Raw genomic sequence first — 25,076 nt, 5'->3', positions numbered from 1 at the left:
ATCTGCCCTCTACTGATCTTCCAGGGTGATGGCCAAAGTGGGGAGGACTGCAGCAGAGGGACTCAGGTTGGGTCAGCTTGTATCTTGTTGGTCCTCCTTGTGAAAGTAGAATGAATTATGTTGAAATTATAATTCATTAAATAAATGCTGCTTGAAGAGTTTGTTGAAATATAGTTGTCAGGAAGAGAAACATTAAGGAGTGTGAGACAATGGGTTCTCAAACTAATTAACTTAGAGCTCCTACTGAGCTAGGAGATTGGTAAACGTTAGTATGCAAATAAGATATGTATGTATTTTTGTCAGTTTCTGCTTCCTTTTGTCTCCTATGTTAAATTGGTTTTGGCTTATCTGTATAAATAAGTTAGCTTGAGCTTTTGCAGGAGGCTCACATATATCTGGGTGCATTGGCAAAGCGCTTTGCTAATAAACTGAGTGGTCTGACAAATTCAGTGAGTCTTGAATCTGACTTTGACATCCTCAAGGGTTGGATCTTACAAGAACTCTTTGGAGGTGGAATCCACTCCTTTGGACGCTCTCTTGAGCAAAGCCCAAGCAACAGTCACAGAGCGTATTTGGTTAGTGAAAAGAGCTACCTCACCCTAGGGCTATAATCTACAGAGAAGTGCTTGCTATGGAGACGTTGGGAAGTTTTGTGCCCCCTCCATCCAGGGAGCTGAGGCTGTCATTGCATTTAGCATTTCCCTGGTGGTGCCGGTGGTTTGTTCATAATTGACTCTAGGAGTATCTTGTAATAGCTTGCTATAAATAGCAAGTGAAGTTATACAACTGAATGGAAAGATAAATGAAGTAGCCAATGCATCGATCCTGGGCTCAGTTAATTCAATCACGATTTTATTTCAACACTTTATACAGTGTCATTAATAAAGCTCAAACCAGAAGGGGTCAGACTGGCAGATTTAAAAGCAGCCCTCATGACATACCAGAAAATCATCTTAGCATGCTTCACTGAACAGACAGCCACTGAGCCTGTGAGACAAGGAATTCCAGCTGTCACTGTGTCGAATAAACGTAAAGGGCCAAGAGACTGATCCTGTTCCTATTGAAGTCAGTGGCAGAACTGCCCTTTATTTCAATGGGAGTAGGTTAGCTTTGGCCTCTAGACACCCATACATAGGTAATATCTCCCTGAAATCTTGGAGAATTTTGTCTTAAGTTAGACAGGCTGAGTCTGATAGTCATTTGATCTAGGTCACACTTAAAGATATCTATGAAGGAACAACAATGGATTTGCAATATTTATAAATTCATGTATAAAGAAGAACTAAATATAGCCCCTTCCCCCCAACCCCGTTAGTTTTTAATATTAGGAATTCAGGCCTTGACTATGCTGATTTTCCTGATAAAAAGGGCCCTGCTCTTTTCCAGCTCTGAACAGTGGGTACAAAATGGTATCAAATCAGAATGGAAGTATACTGTATCCCTCTTCACAAATGCAAATGATAACCCAAGGTACAAGGGAGCAGAAAATGAGGCTCTATATGGGGAACTAGTAGTTTTAAAACATCAGAGACATCAAACAAGTGAAACGTAATTAAGAGTGTAAATTATTTTTATTCAACCTGTTGAACTTTGTTTTTAACAGCTATTTATCTCAAACCTCTGAAACTCTTGAGAGAAACATTGTGTTTGCTAAAGATTAGAAACACCATTGCATCTTCAATTAAGAAAGTTCACAATCAACACTCAGAGCACCAGCAAAACTTGAAGTGACATTCCTCATATTTCTCAAGTAAAGAGCAAACAGGAAAAAACTTTCTTTGGAGAAAATCCTTGTAGGCCTTTTTTAAACACAGAATATAATAGAAATGCAAGAGTGTAATCTGAACAATGTGATTCTAGGGTCTGATATTATGAATCACCAAAGCTAGGAAAAGCTACTGTACTTGAAGTACTTATGTCCTTCTTATTACTACTTCTATAGCTGAGAAAATTGAGTTTAACATTTTTCTACTCCTGATTGGTTCGTGCTTCTACAATAGAAGCTTAGTGCTTGGTTCAGTGGTTGCATACTGTAGTTGAAAGATATTTTTATAAATTACACTGAAAGTATTGGCATGAAACCAGGAGAGATCTTTAATTTGCTATCAAGTTTCTGACCGGTAGGACTTGCAAAAGAGTTCAGCTGCTGGACTGGAAGTAGCAGAATTTGAAGCTTTTAAGCCAGGAGAAAGGCTATTTGAATTCAAAAGGAGGACTACATTAAGTGTTTGTGAAACTGCACACTCCCCAGCTGGGCATACTCAAAACCAGTGTTTTAAGAAGTTGTATTTCTCTTTAAACTTAGCTCTGACAAAGAAACACTTGTGCATCCACATTACAAAATCAAATAGACAGGCATGCATTAAGGGCCAAAATCTATCTTCAGTTACACCCATGTAACCACTTTTAAGCTGTGGAGTTCCGGGGTTGTGTAGGAGAGCATGACTGGGTTATGACAGTAAGAGCCAATTTAAAAGACATGTCTAATGCATTAAAATGCCTGCAGAATGCAAATTGCGTGGAGTTCTGTTCACAGTTAGAGGAGCTCAGCAAATTGCCTGCCCAGAAAAAACCCTTTCAAAATAAGAAAAAAACCATCCAGCTGGAAGGTGTTTTGTGTCTGTAAAGCCGCCTTCGTTCCACTGAAGCTTGTGACTTAATTGGAATACTTGAGGAGTCAGTTGAAAGGAAAATGTGCACTAGCTTATTGGGCTCATGTTTCTTGCTCTGGCTGCGGTTCCAAGAACTTGAGCAGGTAAAATTAGCAAGCAAACATGAGCACTGAGAAATTATTTTCTCTGGATCTTTGTTGTCAACAACTATTACTTGAACGCAGCATTTTTGTTTATGACCAAAGCAAATCCCAGTTTTAGCACTCCTGGGTAAAGAATTCCTTGGGAATGGAGGAAAATGATTATCTCAAGATGTCGTCCAGAGACGCAGGACACAGAGGAACCCCTGCAGAATCTTCTTGGTCTTGGGTAAGGCCTTATGATCTAAGTCTACATACACAACATTTTAAAGCAGTAGAAGAGTTTTACTAACTATGGTATAAAACCCCATATATCAGACAGAGTAGAACGAGCATCTACTCCACTTTTCTACAGCAGTGTAAGTGTTTAACTGATGATTTGATTTTCATTTTTATTTCCACCTACAGACATTTACAAATATATTTGAAAAGGGGGGAGGGTGTGTTACTTAATCATGCTGCGGATCCACACATTGGAGACTTCAGGGCAAGCAATGCTGTGCATGTACTGTTCACTTTGAGAACCTGTTGGCTGAATAAAGCATTGCTGGTTGTTGTATACTTAGAAGATGGTCAATGCTCTAACGTCAGTTTCAACTTTTTTGTAGAAACATAACTCTGAATTTCCAGATTTTAAAGAAGGGTTAATTTTGTTAATCTTTAAATTTAAAAATGTCCTGGCTTTTAATTTTAATGTATAATGCCAATGTTCTACCAAGGCTGATTTCTTAAATGGTATGTATTTACAAACTTAGCTTAAGATAAAGTTATTGTCTTGGAATTTCCTTAGCTTTTTTTTAATTGTCAAGGAAAAATATTACAAATATTGCTACACGGAACTGTTTATTCTGCACCGAGTTGACAACTGTGCATATTTTGAACTTCTGCTTCCAACAGATGCACTATAGTTCATTCAAAGGAACTACTGTTGTCTTCTTGAAGTTCTTAAACCTGAAGTTCTACTGAGAACTTTAAAGAGTGTGGGAATTTTGCCTCCACTAACTTATTGAAGTGCTTACACTCAGTAGGAGTATGGTGACTAGTTCAACTGTAGAGATCTCTTAGGAGATGCAGAAGACTATAGAGACCTTAGCATCCATAAGAGAACTCATGTATTTGAAAGATTCAGAAGTCCACAGTAAATAACTCCATGATCAAACCTTCCCCCAAATATTGAAAGATGCTCATTCTAACAGAGGACAGAATAATAATGCACATTTGGTGTGTCTAGGACAAGCTATTTTTTATTTTGAAATATGGTATTTTATAAAAATAATCTCCCAAAAGTGAAAATTCTCTCACTTTTAGAAATACCCTCAAAAATGCTTCCTCTGATTCACTGCAGAGACCACACACATAAAATTTCATGCAAAGGGATTATTTTTACCTGAGGAATGTTGAGGGAGGTCACACATAATTTTCCTTTTGGGGGAGAGGAATGGAGAAATAATCTCATAAAACAGAGACAAATTATGTCACTTAATGCATCACTGGAAGGAGCTCATGTAACATGTCTCTGAGCGTGGTCTAGGAATTTAAATAGAGCCATCATTCAGTTTTATAATGGAAATCTAGTTAAGAGCTTAACAAACCACCATTGTTGTTCAGTAATAGGATAAGTAGGAAGGATGGACTATGGATTAGAATCTTGCATAACTAGTTCTGTCTCTTTGCCCTCTTTGATTATTTTCTATCAGTTACAACAAACATTGTTTCAGGAGAAAATTCTAAATGATGTTTGCCTTTATGCTAATGTATTTTATGGGCCCCCTGATTAATCAAGGACCCCTGCTTTCAAACTGCTCAAATTCAGATTCAGTGGCAATAGAACTAGAAGACTAAGTTGCAACACAATTATTCAGCCTATGATTCTGGTATATCTTACATTTTTTTTTATAAAACCCCAGGTAAGTCCAACAGCTGTGTTTACATGGCCATTAACAGGCCTTTGGATTTGGGTTTATAATGCAGCAGATGATGATATGTTGAACTGCAAAATGCGCACAGTGTAGAGAGAGGGAAAAAACTGATATAGGGTCAATCATTCCCTTCCTCCTGTGGGCAGGGGAGGAAATCATTACGAGGTCCCTAATGGTGTCTGCTGACATCCTTCCCACTGCCCTCAACTCCTGACCATAAGGAAGGATTTGCTGCAGCTGTGCTACCAGAGCTTCTGCAGCCAGCAGGTGACCCCAGGACCAACCACCCAGAGAGTTGGAAGGGGTAGAGAAAAGTAATAGAGCTTCTGTCTGTGTCACCTTTCTGTCCTTAGCTCTGCTGGACTAGTGTTTGGGGGGTAGCCCTGCTGCTGCTCTGTGAGGTCTGAGAGAAGAGGGAATGCACAGTTTGGACACAGCTGAGTCAAAATCTGAACTTCAGAAATGAAACCCATCCACTACAAAAAAAAAAATCTTTTCTTCTGAATTGGGTGGAAACTCTCATGGGAATGATGCCAGACAGATGGCAATAGGGACTGAAATTCTCTATCTATCTGCAGTATGGACAGAACATGGGGAAGGGCAGTGTAAGATTCCTATACTTCCCAGGTGTCTAGGTTAGTTAATCTCTACACCCAGTCAATAGCTAGCCTCTTGTCTATTCTATATAGGATTTTTATAATATGCTCTTTTCTATGGCATCTGAGCACCTGTTGAAATTGGCCTCAATGGTGTTGGGATTTGTCTGTCTGGGGAAGCTATTGGGACTTAAGCTAGGCTGTGAATGTAAAGCTCAGTAAAGGTACTCCGGACATTCTTATTCTGCATTAACAGTGTCCATATGAGGAGCTAGTGTGGAATAGCTATGCAGCAATCGCTATTTTGGGATACTTCCCCACGTAGACAAGCCCTTAGTGCCAATTGGTGGTCTTTTCTGTGATGTGGGCACCTGACCACACTTGCAAACTGGAAGGATACCACACCTCTCTCACTCCAGTGAACAGCCACCATATTACCGTTTTTGATCATTATTGATTTGGTTTGGTTTTAACCTGTGACCTGTGACAAGTAATATTTACTTGTCTGGTCAGCATCTTCCATTGGCTAAATTAGGTGGCTCCCTGCCTGGCATGCTGTGTTTGTGGTCGTAGTTGAAGGCACCTATCTCTCCCCATTCATTGGATAGGAGCCTAGGCACTGAATTCAGGCTTTGTAGATCTCTGTGTTGTCCCTGTGATTTTCTTGGGCTGCGGTATAGAAAACGTTATAAAATATATTGCAAATGAAGATGCAAGCTGTGGAAAAATGAATTGCTTGGCTGAGAAGTGATCAAACACTTGAGTAGGAAAAGAGGGAACTGCAAGGGGATGGAAATGTACCAGGTTTTTTCTTACAAAAAATCACTGTAATCTGCAAGCATCTTGGAGGTAAAGAAGGTGTCTTTTGCAAGGCACTGAATGTCATAAGTGCCTTCAGTGCAACATGAACCTCCTGGCCAGTTTCTGAAACACCAAGGACATGAACAGTTGTCACATTTGAGAGTTCTGCTCAGAACATGAAGTGTTAAAGGCCTAGATTCGTCAAAGGGATTTTGGTAGCAACAACCAGTCTTCAGAAGTGAATTGCCTACAACTTTTGTGAAGATCAGCCATATAATGCTTACGGGTGCAGGTGTGAAAGAAATGCATGTAGAAAATTTTCTCTTTCATTTAATGTAACCGTTTGCATATCTTTGAAAATTGAAGCAATTCATTTCCATTTCCTACGCAATGCGAACCTTAATGTAATTCTCTGACTGTCTTAGGGCAGGTCTACACTTAAAATGGTGCCTCAGTGAAGCTGCACCAATGCAGCGGTGCCACTGCAGTGTATAAGTGAAGATGCACCTATCCTGAGAGGAAAGCCTCTCCCGTCAGCGTGGTTAATCACCTGCATGAGAAGCAGTAGCTGTGTCGATGGGAGAAGCTCTCCCATTGACATAATGCTCTCTAGACCAGGGGTTCGATCAGTCTCACTGTGTCGCTCACGGGGGTGGATTTTTCATACCCACGAGCGATGTAGTTCTACCGATATAAATGTGTAGTGTACATCTGGTTTCACGGTTTTATCCTGTTGCCCGTCACCGTAGTATCTGAGCACCCTGCACATAAAATCAACAGCACAGTCCCTAGTGGATGTCCCAGAGTCTCTGGCTCTTTGCATTGACGGGTAAAAGCTCTGTTTGGGGGTGAGGCAGTGGGGTTGGTTTTGTTTTTACATTTTATTAATATTTTCTTTGTTGGCTCCTAAGGTGTTGGGACAGAAGGGATGTCAAAGTTGTGTCAGTCTCTTTCATAATACTTTCATAATACTTTACTAAAGAACCCAGTTACAGCACTTTGAATCATCACTGCGTAACAAACTGCAGCTTTATCTGTACAGCCACCTTGGCTGGCAGTGGTGCAAGAATGTTCAGTACCAAACCACAGGCCTTTATCCCTTGAGCTAAAGGAGAACCCTTGCAGTGGTCACTGAGTAGCAGGAGGTTATAGTCACTGTGGCTGGGCATTGGAGGTAGATTTGATCACTAGCAATAACTGAAAGAAAAGGAGTACTTGTGGCGCCTTAGAGAAGTACTCCTTTTCTTTTTGCGAATACAGACTAACACGGCTGTTACTCTGAAACCAGCAATAACTGAGTATACCACACAAACATTTTACAAGCACAATCTCAGGACTGTGTGAGGAAGGCAAGGAAGTATTTTATAGATGCATTTATTTAGATGTTTATAGAGACACCTGCTTTCAGGAAGGCCTTGCAACCTGATGTTTTAATCAGTATTTATAGAGCACCAAAACTTTGCACGCTGCTTTAGGGTCTTTTCCACATTGTGATCAATGCAATGGTTTCCATTGGATTGGGATTTTACAGGGATACAAATAGATCTGTTCTCTGTCTCAAAGAGCTTACAGTCTACATGCAACACATCTACAAATTGAAGAAAGGAGAAAGGAAGTGGCAGGGATTCGACACACTCCTTCTGAGAGGCATATCTGCTACCCTTGTCAATTTTCCCCTGGCACTTTTTTCCAACATATCAATGAAATTTTCAGAGAATCAGAGAAAGTTTTATCTCTGTAAGCAGGGAATGAATTTTTCCCTGACAGCTAGCTGAGAGAGAGACTTTGGGTGTGTTTATGTAAATACAGTTTGCTCCTGCTCTGCTTAAATATCCAGCAAATAGAGTGTTTTGCTCAAAGTAATCAACTTTGGCTGGTGCTGGATTACAAATCACTTTAGTACTGAATGCAGGGGTAATGAAATGCTGTTACCAAAATGTTGTAATTATTGTAGGAATACAAGAAAGCAAGACTGTGCTTAACCTGTCCCAAATGAGGGGCTGTCACTTTCAGCTGAAAAGACCTGGTTAAGCCAGTGAAGGTAAGAGGGGTGGGGACAGGTGTCCTAGCCAGGAGGATTGCAAACCCTCTCCAAAGGTACCCCTGGTCTGGTTTAATCTGTTCCTCCTTAATGCTCAAAGAAAGAGCTAAATAGGTTTCATTAGGAGCTTCTTTTGTTGTTTTAAATGCTCAATCAGAGCTGAAATCACTTGAGATGGGGTAGTGTTTCAGCCTGCAAAGAGCTGAGCTGTAAATCACTAAGAGACTGATGTACAGAGGTCACAGCAGTGGCTGGAGAGGCTCAGGGAGCGGCCAGCAGGGTGGCTGGTGGAGAGGCACAGCGAGTGGCCTACAGTCGAGTGCCTGATCAGTGGAGCAAGTAAGGTGCCTCCTTACCTCTACCCAGGGTGGGAGGTGAACTCTGCAATGCACCTCTTAACTCTGGGTCTGCACTGACCAAGGACAGCAATTATGCAGGGTGCAGAGAAGGGACGGGTACATTAAAGGGACTTCTGGGTTGCTGAACTTAAGAACCTGAGGGAAAAGGACACTGCCCAACTTACTTGGGGGTGCGTTTTTGCTCATGGTTTATGTTTATGAACTCTGTTTGTGGGTTTTCCCAAATTAACGCTGAGTTACTTCCCTCCTTTTATTAAAAGTTTCTTTTATACACTCAGACTCTGTGCTTGTGAGTGGGGAAGTATTGCCTCTCAGAGGTGCCCAGGGGTGGTGTGTAATTTTCCCAGGTTACTGGGGGGGGGGGCTTAAGCCGGTTCTGTGTTGTATCGGTGGAAAGGTATTGAACCCAGCCCTGTTGCTGCTAGCTCCGCCTGGCGGAAAGGTTACATCTGGATTTTAACTTTATTTCCCCACTAATATTATTTCCTGACACACACCATGAACTCCTCATCAGTGTGATGGGACAGCAACAGTGACTTGTACCACTGCTTATTATTTAATATTACTTCATGTAATTAGTGGCTTATTTTGTAAAACACCATACAAGAATTAATCCCAATCCTATTGAGCACTAGCCCTTACTGAGTGGGGAGCCAATGCTAATGAGGCCAATTCAATCATGGTAGATGTGGCCCATTCCCAACAGTTGACAAGAAGATGTGAGTATTAACAGAGGGAAAATTACTTTTTGTAGTGACCCAGCCACTCCCAGTTATCTACCAATGTGATATATGCCATCATGTGCCAGCAATACCCCTCTGCCATGTACATTGGACAAGCCAGACAGTCTCTACACAAACAAATAAATGCACACAAATCAGACATCAAGAATTGTAACATTCAAAAACCAGTAGGAGAGCACTTCTATCTCCTTGGACACTTAATAAGAGACTTAAAAGTGGCCATTATTCAATAAAAAATCTTCAAAAACAGACTTCAACGAGAAACTGCAGGACTGGAGTTAATTTGCAAACTTGACACCATCAAATTAGGTCTGAATAAAGCCTGGGAGTGGCTGGGTCACTACAAAAGTAATTTTCCTTCTGCTGATATTCACCCCTTCTTGTCAACTATTGGAAATGGGCCACATCCACCCTAACTAAATTGGCCTCCACTGACCCCGCACGCGGAAAGGCAACTCCCATCTTTTCAGGTGCTGTGTATTTATACCTGATAGGGCACAGCTTAATGCATGGAGGTATTCAGTGGCAGAGGCCAGGAAAGAATTAAGCGAGCATGAAGAGCGGAGGCAGGATGCGATGCTGAGGCTAATGGGGGAGCAAACGGACATGATGAAGCGTCTGTTGGAGCGCAGGAAAGCCAACAAGAGCACAGACCCCCCTCTGCATCCGCTATATAACTGCCTACCCTCCTCCCCAGGTTCCATAGCCTCCTCACCCAGATGTCCAAGAATGCGGTGGGGAGGGGGAGGGCTCCGGGCACCCAGCCACTCCACTCCAGAGGATGGCCCAAGCAACAGAAGGCTGTCATTCAAACAGTTTGATTTGTAGTGTGGCTACAAAAAGCAATGTGGCCTTGTCCTTCCTTCCTCCCCCACCCCACCCGGGCTACCTTGTCAGTTATCTCCCTTTTTTTTCAATTAATAAAGAAAGAATGCCTGGTTTCAAAACAATAGTTACTTTATTTCAAAGGTGGGAGGGTGGTTGGCTTACAGGGAATTAAAATCAACAAAAGGGGTGGGTTTGCATCAAGGAGAAACACACACAACTGTCACACTGAAGCCTGGCCAGTCATGAAACTTGTTTTCAAAGCTTCTCTGATGCGCAGCTGTTCTCTTCTAATCGCCCTGGTGTCTGGCTGCTCGAAATCGGACGCCAGGTGATTTGCCTCAACCTCCCACCCTGCCATAAACGTCTCCCCCTTACTCTCACAGATATTATGGAGCACGCAGCAAGCAGCAAAACAATGGGGGTGCTGGTTGCGCTGAGGTCTGACCTAGTCAGCAAACAGTGCCAGCGAGCTTTTAAACATCCAAAGGCACATTCTACCGCCATTCTGCACTTGCTCAGCCTATAGCTGAACTGCTCCTTACTACTGTCCAGGCTTCATGAGCCATGGGAGCAAGGGGTAGGCTGGGGTAGGTGCGACCACGTGTGCTGCCAGCTGGGAGAGCAGCCTGAGGCAGAAGCCTCCAGCTCGCACGATATTCCAGGAGGGACTGAATCTCCATGAGATGAAACTTAAAGAAGAGAATGACCTGGAGTCTCTGGCTCCCATTCGGTGCTCTAAGAGGAGGATAGCCATGTCTGTCCAGGCGTCCTTGATCGACCTCACCGAGGTCTGCCAGGAGCACCCAGGAGACATATGATGGCTATCAGTCCTACTGCACCATCTTCCAAGAAGGCAAGGAGCTGCTGCTGTGTAGCAATGCAGTACCGCGTCTGCCAGCAGCACCCAGGAGACGTACGATGATGGTGAGCTAAGCAGGCTACATGGTTGCCGTGGTATGGCGTCTACACGGGTAACCACGGAAAAAAGGCGTGAAATGATTGTCTGCAGTTGCTTTCACGGAGGGAGAGAGGGAGAGGGGCCTGACGACATGTACCCAAAACCACCCGTGACAATGTTTTTGCCCCATCAGGCATTGGGAGCTTAACCCAGAATTCCAGTGGGCAGCGGAAACTGCGGGAACTGTGGGATAGCTGCCCACAGTACACCGCTCTGTAAGTCGATGCTAGCCACGGTAATGAGGACGCACTCCGCCGACTTAATGTGCTTAGTGTGGACATACGAAATCGACTGTATAAAATTCTAAAAATCGACTTCTATAAAATTGATCTAATTTTGTAGTGTATACAAGGCCTAAGTCTCTAAGGTGCCACAAGGGCCCCTTGTTTTTTTTTTTTTTTGTAGTGGAGATATTGTTTATTCATGAGGTCCTGACTAAATAAAAATCAAAGGAGAGAAAACTAATCAAATGGTAGCGACTGGTCCAGCAGAACTTTACTCATGTGAGTAATCTCCTTGAAGTCAATTACACTCATCACATGAATAATGACTACTGGTAGGGGTATGATTTTGCAGGATCTTACTCTTATTTTGGTATACACTGTGTTACTGTTTTACTTTTTCTCCTCTCTTCCTCATTTGCAGCATCAGTCTTGCACTTGTAGCCTTTGAGTTAAATGGTAGATGTGCGCACAGTATTTGATGCACAAACCAAGCATGAGATTTTAATATTTTGTTAATGATTTTCAATAATGATCCACTTTCACGAAAAGCACATAGCAATTTTTACATAGATTCATTTTCACTCTAAACCAGTGGTTTTGAACCTGTGGTCCGCAGACTATGTGTAAGGGATCTGCAAAAGGTTGTTGTTACCATAACATAGTGGCTTTCAAAGTGTGGTCCATGGACTCCTCTAGGGGTCTGCGGACTTCCAAAGGTGTCCACACCTCCATTTGACATATTTAGGGGGTCCGCAAATGAAAAAAAGTTGAAAACCACTTATCTAAACTGTTCCTATGTTTGAATTTAAAATATGATTTATTAATTTTTTAAATTTCAAAATGGCTTTCAAGCAAAAATAAATGTATGTTTCAAACCTCTGAAATCTGGAATGGTTTTGATGAAAATAGCCTTTTTATAAAAATGATTCACAAGAAACCAAATGTGTGGTCACAAAATGGCCTGGAATTAAATGAACATTGCCTGATAAAGTTTCATATGCACCCTTCTGACTTTTTAATACTCTTTTGATAGACTAAGTGCTCTAAAGCTCAATATAGCTGAAACAAAAGTGACCTCCAGTGGCTACATGTATTATTTCTGGCTGATGTCCATTTATCTTCTTTTTTGTTAGTACAGTGGTTTTCAACCTTTTTTCATTTGTGGACCCTAAACATTTTTGAATGGAGGTGCAGACACCTTTGGAAATCTTAGACAAAGTCTGCAGACGCCCCCAGGGGTCCATGGAGCACAGGCTGAAAACCACTATGTTAGAAGATAGAGTAGAATCCCAGTGACGTTTTGGGATATGAGTGTTTCATTCATAGTAAAAACACTGAGGGTACAAAACAATCTTACAAAGTCTTAATATCAGTGTCTCTATATAACAGATATACAACTTCCACACTTGAGCTATGACCCTGTTAGGTGAATTATGGGGGCAGACCCTTGACCAGACACAGAGCCACACTGAAATCAGTGGAACTCTGCACAGATGCCAGGTTCCCTCTACACGGTTCTCTTTGTGGGATTGAGGCCTAGTTTGCTAACTCTGTGTAGTAAAACCTTGCACTGTTGAAGCTATGCAAGTAGCAAGCTACTACAGTTGTGAAATACCCTGTTAAGTCATAATTTCTGAGAAGTTATGCTGTCAAGAATCAGATGCAGGGTTCTAAAGGTGAATTTGTACACACAAATTCAAGCTCCAATTGTGAATTTTTTGTCAAAACAGTAATAAAACTATAAAATGAAAGTATTGCCACTTTTCCTGCCTTCTCCTGTATATTTAATTTAATTAATACCTTATTATTTATTACTAATATCTTATTATTATTTGGGAAAATTCTCTGCAGGAACTAATAGTCACTTAGGGCAAGATTTTTAAAGGTCCCTAGACAACTAAATATGTAGCTAGCCACCTAGTGGGATTTTCAAATCATCTAAGCAGGTTGGGCAACTAAACTAGCCTTGATTTCAATTAGAATTAGGTGTCAAAATACCTTTGTGAATCCCTCCTATGGGTCTTTGAAAGTCTGGCCCTTAGTCTCTCTGTACAGCAGTTCCTCATCTGTAAAACGGAATAATAGCACTTCTCTACCTCACAGGTGTGTGGTGCAGATAAGCACATTAAAAATTGTGAGACGCTTGATGCAACAGTGATGGGAGCCATGTTAGTAGCTAAGACAGTGAGGGGCTCTCACTTCAGGGCAAATTTTTAACTCACTCTTGCTCTGCCAACTTCTGCTTTCAAGTCATCCTGTCTTGAGGATGTCCACCTGGATCTTTCCTGGAAAGTCAGTTCTACTTGTTATTCATGGAACATTTGTGTTTGGACAAAAAATGGCCGAGCACTTACAAAGCCCTTCTTTTAAAGCTTTTCATTTGTGTGTATATTAGAGAGATGCTTTTCAGGTACCACAGACACGTAAACAATAGCAATGTGGCCTAGTGGGCATCATGCTGGACTGGGTTTCAGGAGACCTGGGTTTTATTCTGGTTCAACCATTGGTCGAACTTGGTCAGGTCAGCCATCTCTCTTGCCTCAGTTTCCCCATCTGTACAATGGGGATAATGATGCATCCCTCCTTTCTAAAGTGCTTTGAGACCTACTGATGCAAAGAGCTATATAAGAGCTAGGGATGATGATAATGATGATTAAATATACTGTATATTGCAAAATAACTCCCATCCCCTATGGAAAAGTATAAAAACTAATGTTAGGATAAAGCAACAGGAAGAGTGAAAAAGAAATTATCTTATTTTCAAATTCACTGCCCACTCTGCTTTCATCCAGCACTCCTGTGTTAGATTTGTGATGTAGGAGCACTCCAGCTGATAGAATAGAACCTGAAGAGATGTCCACAAAGCATCTCTATAGCAGCACGCACGCGCGCACGTGTGTGTGTACAGCATGCTTTACTCATTTGAGAGTCTGTTCTCAAGGTGTGTGTGTTTGTGTGTACTGCATGCTTTACTCATTTGCGAGTCTGTTCTCAAGGTGTGTGTGTGTGTGTACGTGTGTGTACTGCATGCTTTACTCATTTGCGAGACTAACTGCTCTCAAGTCCAATGTGGAGCTGGGGACTCACTGAGGAGGTTATTGGTGCTAAGACTTGGTGAGCGGTGACAGGAGTGAAAAGGGACAACTTTATTACTCTGTTTTTGAAGTCTCTCCTTGAGAGTACTTGGAAGATTAAAAGGAGAGCACGGAACATTCTCGCACATAGAGTTTGAAAGAAACCTAGAAGAAATTTCCAGAGGGTTCTAAGTTTCTGTGAGATGTAGGTTAGTCTTTTTATAATAGCTGACTTAGATTAGGAATTATTTGGTTAACAATTTACTGTTGATGTATTTTTCCTGTAATATACACAGTCATCTTCTTTCTGTTATTGTGTGTACATAGGTCAATTCCTGTTGATGTCAAATCTTACGATGTTTTTGCTTGTTTGTACATATTCTGCCCACAGCATTACATTTCAAAGGAGCTTGATCCCGTAACACTCATGTGAGTAATGCCATTGATTTCAACATTCCTTCTCCTCTGATGTATACTGGCTTAGAGAGTGGGTATGATGGACACATTTCAATAGATTAGGAGCTAGCAGAGTGTTGAAAGCAGTCCCTGAGAATCTGTGAAGTACAAACAAGAGGGAAGAGGAGGAGGAGGGGGCTGGCCTTTTATCATAGAATAACCCAGTGGCAGAGAGAGAGAGGTGATTTATTAATAGAAGTTTGGCAGACATACTGTACCAATATTTATGACTGCAAGAACAAGACTAGATCATGTTTCTAATTTCTGGCTGGCACCACTTGCCCAATGGGTGATAGGTTAACAGAGAAGGGGAACAGAATAGTCAATTTTAGATATTTAGTGTTTTATGCATGGTGGCAGCTTTAGGAGAAAGGAACATTTTTATAGGCACATTGAGCCTGGTCAGGTTTGTGGACTGAGGACCCAGTTTAACAAAGTATTTAAGCAAGTGTTTGACTCTGAGACTGTTGGTAATCCCACTGGAGTCAATGGGACAACTCACATGTTTAAAGGTGAGCTCGTGCTTTGCTGAATAGGAGCCTAACTGTGTTTCTGGGAGAAAGGCAGTGTTAAAGATGGAGGCTTCGGACAGAGGGTAGAGTCTGAGAGAAGGTATAGGAGGAAATGCAGGCAGGGACAGTGTAGAATAGAGGCTTAAAAAGTGATGATGGGGACCTTGAATCTGAGGCAGAAAAGAAGAAGCCAGTGAGTGGATTTGAGGGTGGGTGGGGTGACAGATCAGAGAACATGTCGTTAAGGGCCCAGATAAGATCCGTGAAACATTTGCCTCCCAATTAAGCCTCAAAATGCAATTGAGAAGCACTTAACTAGTGCATTGGCCTTGCGCTAGTCCTCTGCAGAGGGATGAATGTGTACACTCCCATGGAAAGCGTAGCCTGGTATGGACAGGGAAAGGTGGACATGTGGTCATGGCCTACTCAGGAAAGAATTTCATAGCTGTCATAAATATAAAGGGAAGGGTAAACCCCTTTAAAATCCCTCCTGGCCAGAGGAAAAATCCTCACACCTGTAAAGGGTTAAGAAGCTAAAGGTAACCTCGCTGGCACCTGACCAAAATGACCAATGAGGAGACAAGATACTTTCAAAAGCTGGGAGGAGGGAGAGAAACAAAGGGTCTGTGTCTGTCGGTATGCTGCTTTTGCCGGGGATAGACCAGGAATGGAGTCTTAGAACTTAGTAAGTAATCTAGCTAGGTATGTGTTAGATTATGATTTCTTTAAATGGCTGAGAAAAGAATTGTGCTGAATAGAATGACTATTTCTGTCTGTGTGTCTTTTTTGTAACTTAAGGTTTTGCCTAGAGGGATTCTCTATGTTTTGAATCTAATTACCCTGTAAGGTATCTACCATCCTGATTTTACAGAGGTGATTCCTTTATTTCTATTTACTTCTACTTCTATTAAAAGTCTTCTTGTAAGAAAACTGAATGCTTTTTCATTGTTCTCAGATCCAAGGGTTTGGGTCTGTGGTCACCTATGCAAATTGGTGAGGATTTTTACCAAACCTTTCCCAGGAAGTGGGGTGCAAGGGTTGGGAGGATTTTGGGGGGAAAGACGTGTCCAAATTACGTTTCCCAGTAAACCCAGTTAGAGTTTGGTGGTGGCAGTGGATATTCCAAGGACAAAGGATAAAATTAATTTGTACCTTGGGGAAGTTTTAACCTAAGCTGGTAAAAGTAAGCTTAGGAGGTTTTCATGCAGGTCCCCACATCTGTACCCTAGAGTTCAGAGTGGGGGAAGAACCTTGACAATAGCAGTGCTGGTGAATGAGATAAATTTACAAATGAAAAGGCTTGGAGCTGTTTGTGTGTGTGGAGAGGCAAATCCTGGTCCCATTAATGCCAAAGAGTGTTTTTATATTTTCCTGTTTTCCTTTATTTTTTTTCGGAAAGGGGAGAGAAAAGCAGGTTACAAATATACAGAAGAGAACTAGTAAATTCTGCAGTCCTTACACAGTACATGATTCAGTGACTTGAGTCTTAATTCAGCAAACACTTAAGCATCTGCTTACCTTTTAAGCATCTGAGTAGGCCTGTTCAAGTCAATGGAACTGCTCACATGCTTAAAGTTAAGCACATGCTAAATTGCTTTGCTAGATCGGGGCCCAAGTCATTTAACCACATACTGTTATGCAATAGTCATATTTCTAGCAAATTTTCTGGGTTTGGTCATACAGTACATTGGCCACTTGTTCATAAAAGGGTTTCTTTCCGTTCTCCAATTAGATTCATGATCTAGAATGTTTAGGTTGCTGGGAAAGGTCACAATCTGCTATTCGATTATTTGTTTCTGTTCTGTCGTGGTGTACCAGCCACGCACCATATCATGTATCTCAGCTGTCATGAAGCCCTGCGGTAGCGTGAAACTGGTAAAGCCCATTAAGAATCTGGTAAATCAGGTTTTGATGTGTTTCCCAATTTGTATTTATTTTCGGTGGCTTGGTGGTGGGACCTGGGTGCATGGAACTTGGTTGGGAGTTCTGGGTGCAAAGAGGTGTGCTTTAGGGGGATGCACAGGAGTTAGGCAGATGGGGAGGGTGGGTCTGACCTGGCATCGGCCGGGGCATCCCCAGCCCCCCGCCAGTGATTTACCTCTCTGCCAGCTGCTCTGGGTGCCCAAAACTACACACCCGTACCGCTGGGGAGGGGTGTGTGACTGCTCTTGCAGCTTCCCTTTGCTCCCCCCTCAGAAAGGAGACATGATTTCTGTGTGTGTGCAGTGGTGTAGAATTCCCCCAGGAGTACTTTGACTATGGGCACACTATGTTAGTAATGTCACTTACTGTTCCTACACATCACCTCCGTTCTCCAAAGGATCATGTTTCATGCTGGCTATGGCATGCTGAGGTTGGCTGGGCAACTTGAAACAAAGCGGAAAAGGGTTTGTAGGTGACATGTTCCTTTAGCCTGGCTTTTGTCAGAAGTGGAATGCTGCTGTGTCCCGGAAACCTGTGGATCTCAAGATTCACAGATTTCAAGGCCAGTAGGGACCATTGTGATTATCTGGTATCACCTCCAGTGTAACACAGGCCATAGGACTCCCCCACACCTCTGCACCCCCCACCAAAATTCCTAGAACAGATCTTTTAAAATTGTTAGTGATGGAAAATCCATCATGACCCTTGATAAATTATTCCAATGGTTAATTACACTCACTGTTAAAAATTATGCCTTATTCCCAGTCTGAATTTGTCTAGCTTCAAGTTCCAGCCATTGTATCACGTTATACCTTTCCCTGCTAATTGAAGAGCCCATTATCAAGTATATGTTCCCCATGTAGGTACGTATAGCCTGCAATCAAGTCCCCTGTTAACCTTCTCCCTGTTAAACTATCTAGATTGACCTCCTTGAATCAATCACTATAAGGCATGTTTTCTAATCCTTTAATCATTCGCATGGCTCTTCTCTGAATCCTCTCCAATTTATCAACATCACTGTTGAATTGTGGACATCAGAACTGGACACAGTATTCCAATAGTGATTGCACCAGCGGCAAATACAGAGATATATAACCTTTCTACTCCTACTCAAGCTTCCCCTGCTGATGCATCCCAGGATGGCATTACCTTTTTTGGCCACCGTGTTGCACTGGGAGCTCATGTTCAGCTGATTATCCACCATGGCCCTCAAATCATTTTCTGAGTCATTGCTTGCCCCATCTTATAAATATGGCCTATGTGCTGTGTTCCCAGATGTAAACATTTACAGTTCACCATATTACAATGCCCAGCTTTTGCTTGCACCCAGTTTATCAAGAGATCCAGATTGCTCTGTGTCAGTGACCTGTCCTCTTCACTATTTACCACTCCCCCAATTTTTGTGTCATTTGCAAACTTTATCAGTGATCTGCCACAGGTCAGAGACAGGCCCTGATGCCTGGCTCACATGGCAGCTTGGGTCTAGAAAGAGCCATTCTCCCCTGCTTCCCCCAGCTGTGGTTAGTCCTGGTGATCCCTTGTAAGAGGCCTGATCCAATTCCTATTCAAACCAATGTGAATTGGATAGGGCCCTAAATGGGTTTTTTATGATGCAGTTGGGGAAATGGAATAAGTTAAGCTGGTGAAGCCAGTTCTAACTGAAATCAGTTATCAGTATATCCCCGAGGAGTTGCGGAAGTTGATACAGTCAATGCAGCCATCCCAATGTACCAATTCCCCAACCACAGAGGCCAATATCTAGTCTACTCTATTATTCAGATATTGCACTTGTTATTGTGGTGGTTTCTGTGGGATTTAGAGTAAGGCCTTGTCTACACTACAAAGTTTTGCTGGCAAAAGTTATGCCACTTTAATTAAAGCGCTTTAATAAAAACCGCTATTGCATGTCCACACTAGCTCCTTGTGTTGGCAGAGCGCATCCACACTAGCAGCTCTTGCAGCAACACGGAGAACAGTGCACTGTGGTAGCTATCCCACTATGCAACTGGCCGCAGGGTGCTTTGGGAAGGGTTTGCAATGCCTCATGGGGCAGGTACAGGGTCACATGATGCAGGTTTCTCAATCCCATTGTTCCAGGGCCATCCTAGTAGATTGCCAGCCGCTTTTTTTAACTCAAGTGTGTGAGGGAGAGGAGAGTGGTGTGTCTGGTTCTGGGGAGACAGCAGGTTGACTGACCTATCCTGAGGCACATCAGCCCCCGGCTCTGCATGGTACAGCAGTCTCTCCCGAAGCAACCTACTCTGCCTGCCTGCCTATGGTTCTGTGATTCCCTGCGAGTTCTCCCACAGCCTCCTCAGCTGTGGGGAGCAGCTCTGAGCTCTCCATGCTGAGGAATGTCAAAGCAGCACACAGTGTCATCCCCCCCCCCACCCCTACACGCACACGCTGCTCCTTGCAGCGGCAGCCTGCCTGCCCCTGTGTTCCTAGTGCAGGGTAGAACAGGAGCATTCCAGTGATTTGCTCTTTGTTCTCCAAACGGAACAGCATGCTCAGCTGTCAGACACTTCCCCAGGCTTTGATAGAGGAGGGGCGCATGCTTGCAGGGCAGCAGAGATCAAAACAGTGAGCAGACTGGTCACGGCAGGCATTGTGGGATACTGGCAGAAGCCAGTTCTACTGACAAAACAAACAGCAATGTTTCTAAACTGACGCTTTGTCGCTTTAACTTTATGCCTCTCATTGAGGTGGCTTTATTTTGTCGGTAAAACAGCTGAGTTTTGCCACTAAAAGTAGCTTTCTAGTGTGTACAGTTTTGCCATGTAGACAAGGCCTAAGACAGTAGCATGCGCCTAGATCCACTGCTTTTGTGCTCCTGTTTGCTGAGGAAGCAGAAGGGAGTACTTGCTCTCACATACCTACCCCTACCCTTGCAAAATAGCTTTTTATCATCCCCTTTGCTATGCTCTATTCAGCTGTACTGCGCATGTCTGATTTTCTGTCAATCATTTGTCATGTTTATCAGCTTTAGTAATGGGTCTGATCTTTGGCCTGATCATCCTTTCATGCCAATCCTAAATGGACAGCTGGGGCTTCTCCTGGCATGGAGAAATCCATGAGTGACACAAAGCTGGCTAAGCTGGCTCTTTGCTAAACCTGCCCAAACCTCCCAGGTGTAAGGGAGGTGTTGCAGGCAGATGGAGGTGTCTGGAGTACACTTGTTGTGCTCTGGAGAACCCTGCCACCATAATGGCTCCTCAGGGGCCGTTACAAGCCAGTGTAATTTAGAAGATTCCTGAGGATGCTCTAAGGTGTGCCCTGGACTGAACCATCTCCTGATAGTTGTAGGAACTGGGGGGCAGAAAGGTGATGGAAAGCCACATCTTTTTTTCCACCAAAGATGTGCTGCACTATCCCAGGGCACCCCTTGTTCTGGCCCAATGAGTTTAATGATGACCCCCTTCCCCATCCCCTCATTTTTTGTCAACACCAAGGCATCTATTTTAACCTTCTGAAGCAGCATCATGTGCTATTAAAGTGGCGCCAGCTGCCCGGGCACTAAATGAAGTTAACTCATTAGGAATCCTATTGCAATGTTCTTACGCATCAGTGGAGCTGTTGCTCTCTTTAAACTGATGATGTCAGTTTATAACTATTGGGAAACACAGACACGACTTGCTCAGTAATGTGGGTGGTATGTTTTCTGTTTTTGAAGGTGGACTTATTTTCTCAATTGAATCAGCCTGAGTGTAACCTGAACCCACCCAGTGCCAGTGAGCACATGTCACCTGACGGCTTCACTGACTCACTGCAAAGGGACAGTACATTCCAGGCATGAACTCACGGGATCAAGTGAACTTTTCAACTTCAGCACTCTACGTATCTCAGGGGTCAGGCTGCGTACCTGAATGGCTGCCCAATTCTTATCACACCAGGGATCCCTGGAATTGGCTAGTAAAACTGCTGACTCAGTGTGGCCAGTGAATTGCTTGACCAGCAGCAGTCATTTGGGTGCTAACCCTTGTACATCTCTCAGTGTGTCTGTCCAGCTTCCTTGGACAGTGGGAACCACACACTTACACAGAAGGGAGATCTAGGGACAGTCTCTTTGTTCTGTGTTTGCACTGTGCCTATCCCACTGGGGTCCTCGCCCCTGACTGGGGCTCATAGGAGCTACGGTAATACAAATAATAAATAACAATAAAATAGAACATAAGCCTCACTGGTTGTTTTTTTCTTCTGTAAGCAACACACTGATGATGAGCTCTAATAATTAGGATAAAACCAACTGCATTTTGACTATCTGCATTGACTTTCATGTTGTGTTTGCCCGGTTTGTCACCTTCATGCCACTCCATGCTGTAGTGCTATTCAGAGGGGGTCGGCTCGGTGTCATACGGGCAGCACTCCCACACCTTGGGAGAGTGCTTTGGCCTAGGGTCAAGGAGGAGACATGCAGAGCAGGGAAATGAAAAGGGGACATAACTTCCGGAAAAGGAAGTAGTGGGATATTACAGAAAACACGTCACAAGCTGGGCCAGAAGTATGTCTGTCACAGGTTGCTCAGGCAGTGTTATGGGTGGCACCGGTATTCATGTAATAGTGTATAAATCCCCATTCTGATTCACTTAATCCTGCCACACCTCCAGAGGCCTGGAAGAGCCTGCCCTGACCTGAGTGGGAAATGTAGGGACCCTTCATGGAAGGACACCCCACCTTTAGGGGCTAAGGGGCCCTGAATACAACTGTGAAGGGAGGACTGAGGGAAGGAAAAGCTGAGCTGGTTGATCCAAGACTGAGGCTGACACCTCATGCCCCCACAGGGCTTGGGTGGGTGGATACAGTGGCAATGGGGATGACTGGTGCTCTGAGGCTGTTGTGAGGATTGAGTATTCTGCCTTCTTGAACCCTGGGAGACCACTTCAGGCAAAGCTTCATCAGATGTTCCACAATCAGTGTTTCTACCCATCTCTACTGCAGCGTAGTCTTCGGTGGTTCCTTCATTGGCCAAAGCACTGAAGCCAATCTCCAGCTCTGATGCTCTGCTCACTTACACCATTTTTACTCCAGTGTCATTCCGTTGCCTGTAATGGAGTTACTTCTGCTTAAACTCTGCTTCAGCAAGATGCTTAAATGTGTGCCTGACTTTAAGCACATGAACAACAAGGAGTCCGGTGACACCTTGAAGACTGACAGATTTATTTGGGCATAAGCTTTCATGGGTAAAAAAGCCACTTCTTTAGATGCATCTGAAGAAGTGGTTTATTACCCACGAAAGCTTATGCCCAAATAAATCTGTCAGTCTTTAAGGTGCCACCAGACTCCTTGTTGTTTTTGTGGATACAGACTAACATGGCTACCCCTGATACTTTAAGCATATGAATACCCCTGTTGAAGTTAATAGGACTACCAATATAGTTAAAGTTGGGCACCTCACTGAATTGGGGCTGTACACTGGTAGAAGCAGAGAATCAAGCTCTTCATGTTCAATTCTTTACAAGAATACATTGGATATTTTGTATTATGAGCACTAGTGACATTGTGAATGGTCAGACTTGTTTCAACAATAACAAATTTCAGCACAGTTGAAACATTTTGTCCATTTCCACTGAATTGATAGCACTTTTGGTCAACATCATGAAATCTTTGGCATCATCATAATAATAAGGGGTGCAAAAGTATGGTCCTCTTTGGTCAGCTGGAAATAAAGCATGAGCCACTCGATCTCTGTGTTTGCCTTCTGCGGGAATTTCTTCACATAAGGAGGATTATATTACAGGTATTACACAAAGAAAGAGCAAAATGAGAACAAATATGCTACAGCTTGGGTTAAGCAAATATTTTTGCTGCCACTGTGCAGGCTCCTTTTTTAAGCCTCTTGGTCCTCCGAGCTAGTTTTAAAATAGATCATATTTGCATGGAGTATTAGGAAGTGTTTGTTTTTTCACTGAGCTGTTTACTCCTGTATTCCTCTGAGAATGGGTGTTCCCTTAAATTGAAAATCCCTGAATGAAAGCTGATTCAGAAGGAGTCCTGAAGGCCTTTGTGACTTCATTATGCATGCAAACCTCCTCGCTTTCTCCACCCACACCCACAGTGGAGGCTGTGGCAGTATCCTCTGGCAAAGAAGGTAGGTCTCTGGTCTTGTCATCAAAGCCACTTTACCGGTAGCTACAGTAGGCTTGTAGTTCAGGAGTCCAGACCTTTCATTTCCATGGTGCAGCCAAGCCTAGGGAATGAAAAGCCCAAAGACATTCCTAAAGCCAGATATCCCATGTGACACAATTTGGCCTTAAGTACACCAACTATTTAAACTCTGGCACTGTTTCACCAACTTTGTCATGGCTCAATCAGCAACAGGAGCACTAGAGTAGACAAGGTACCACTCAGCATTGTGTTTTGTTTTGTTCCTTGTTACTACTAAGCCCACATTGAGCAGCTGTAGGTAGCAAGGTGGTAGAAACACCAAATTGTCAATGCTGCTGTTCTCAAAATCTCCTGCTGGCGTGACCACCTGTGGAGTTGCACCCCTGATAAATCAATGGTGGGATATTTCCCCAAAGACAAGTGTGGACACAACACTAGATGGTGATTGATGTCAAAGATGAATACCAGTGTAAGTGATATGGACCGACCAATGACCCATGATGCAGGGGACTCAGGTTACTGAAGGAAAATATTGGGCTGGAAAGCGTGGAATAGCCTGACAAGAGAAATGAAAGGAGGTCGATCATGTAAAATAGACTAGACTAGGCACTTGAATAACAAGTAAAACTCTATGGGCTTGTCTACACTGCCCGACAGTTCAGACTACAGGGGGTGTAAATAGCAGTGTACACCAAAGTGCTGTTCTGTAACTCCCCCATGTGGACAATGAGGGAGTCAACTAAAAGCGTCTTAATTTGTGGCACCATAGTCCTCTTCAAGTAGACTATATTAACAGGAACTAGGAATCTTTTAGTTCACGCCTGCAATGTCCACACCTGGGAGTTACAGACAAGCATTTTGGTGTGCACTGCTTTCCAAACCCCCATGCTCTGTCCTGCAGTGCAGCGTAGACGTAGCCTATTTTTTTGTACACACACACACACACACACACACACACACACACACACAAGCAAGTAAAGACCACAGAATTTGCACCTGTTTTTCTTTTGCTTCACTTACTATATTCTTCCCCAAACAGTCATTTTATTGACATGTCTTTAAAGATTTCCAAAACATATTCATGTATGCAGATACTAAATTTGTGTCACCACTCTTCAATGAGCTGAAATACTGTTGGCTGAGAACTTTAGCAAACGAGGGCAGAGGTCTTCCTGTTGTTGTGAATGTATGTTTTAATAGTCAGCAGAGCTGTACTGTATTTTGATTGGTTCATATCGATCACCTTCCTTTTCTCAGAAATAGCACTTCACAGTGCACAACTGTAGTGAGAGAAATACATCACATGAGCTGGAACTCTCATTAGACTGTGGGCTTCCTCCTCCTCCTTGCTTCCCAGACTTTGGCTGGGCTTATTTTCAAGTTTTTAAGTTTTCCCAGGTTCTCACCCAATATTTTTTATAATTCTTGTACTTTCCTTTTTCAAAATGTTGAGATTTGATTTTAATAATCTAGTATTATTTATAGAGTATTTAAATAATAAACAATACTTACATCTCTATAGTACCTTCCGTCCAAGGAACTCAAAGCACCTTGCAAACATTAATAAACTCATTTTAATGCTACTACTCTGATTTGATACTTTCACTTGTCTAAAATTTTTTTGTTTCCCTCTACTCCAAAAATGGCTTGTTACTACCCTTCCAAACTTTCCACACAGTCAAGTTCTAAACACTTCTGCACACACTCTATTGCAGGAAAATAGGATTAATTAAGCAAAGTAATTAACAATTATTGTATCTATTTACAGCAGTTATACTGTACTTT

At 42.8% G+C, this 25,076-nt stretch overlaps 1 protein-coding gene across 1 annotated transcript in view; it reads left to right on the top strand.

The window, feature by feature from the left end:
- The first annotated feature begins 14,709 nt into the window (after nt 1-14,709).
- Nucleotides 14,710-25,076, top strand: part of LPIN1 (lipin 1) — a 104,328-nt gene continuing 93,961 nt past the window's right edge. Inside the window, exon 1 of the mRNA XM_074947644.1 lies at nt 14,710-14,724. The gene's annotated coding sequence lies outside the window, so the exon portion shown is untranslated. The remainder of the gene's footprint in view (nt 14,725-25,076) is intronic.

The sequence above is a fragment of the Natator depressus genome, chromosome 3, assembly GCF_965152275.1.
Source record: "Natator depressus isolate rNatDep1 chromosome 3, rNatDep2.hap1, whole genome shotgun sequence".
Classification (NCBI taxonomy): domain Eukaryota; kingdom Metazoa; phylum Chordata; order Testudines; family Cheloniidae; genus Natator; species Natator depressus.
This window is presented reverse-complemented; position numbering and strand designations above follow the sequence as displayed.